Below are 927 nucleotides of genomic sequence, written 5' to 3'. Positions count from 1 at the left end.
TATATGAAGTCTAGGACCAAAACAAAACAAAGCAAAACAAACTCAACAAATAATTGAGAATAAATAAAATTTTATTGAATGAATAAAGAAACGGTCCACCACATCCTCTAAATTGCTTTTTAAAACATCCAGGTTAAATTAAATACAGATTTTTAATTCTTATTTTTCTTCTTCTAATTGCAAAATTTCCAAACAAAATACAACCCTCAACAAATCTTTAAGAAAGCATAGCTAGGAAACAGCAACGGGTGTCACGGAATACAGTACCATATACCTTCTGAAGAAAGACACAGTTTATGCTCACAAACATTTCGGTTTAAGCGATCAGTTCCACAGAATATCTAACATGCACGATGCAGAGGAACAGGAATAAAAGCCAAGATCCATGAATTGTTTTCTAGTAATAGAGGCAAAATATACAGTTTATGTAATTCACACATTTCAAAATGGCTACTATAATAATTTTTCCATCAAGATTTCAATAACCAAAAAAATACTTTAGAAAATAAGTTGACTCAAGCTTCCTAAGATGGAAGCATACCAGATTTGTGAGCTTTCTGGGGCCTGGTGTATTTTCAGGTGGAAAGAAATGATGCATGGAGAGAAAGGAAAAGTGTAAGAGGTATCACTTGATTCTAATTGAATTAGGTTAGCTACGGGTGTTCCACGCACAAATCCTTACTTGAAGTGTGTGTGTGTGTGTGTGTGTGTGTGTGTGCGCGTGTGCATGCATCTGTATAAATTCCTGTAGGCACAAGTACATTATTTGTCATTCTTCATGGCTGAAACGAATCATTGGGGTTAAATTCAGACTTGTATCCGAGAATACAAAACCAGAGCCTAAAGGATATGCTCATTTTTGAGGGTCCTTATCTATTTATTATCTTAAAGTTGATTCATTTCAACATAAGAGCATTGACATGCTAG

The sequence above is a fragment of the Pteropus vampyrus genome, unplaced genomic scaffold (assembly GCF_000151845.1).
Source record: "Pteropus vampyrus isolate Shadow unplaced genomic scaffold, Pvam_2.0 Scaffold202, whole genome shotgun sequence".
Lineage (NCBI taxonomy): Eukaryota > Metazoa > Chordata > Mammalia > Chiroptera > Pteropodidae > Pteropus > Pteropus vampyrus.
The sequence above is the reverse complement of the archived record's forward strand: the minus strand, read 5'-3'. Positions refer to the sequence as shown.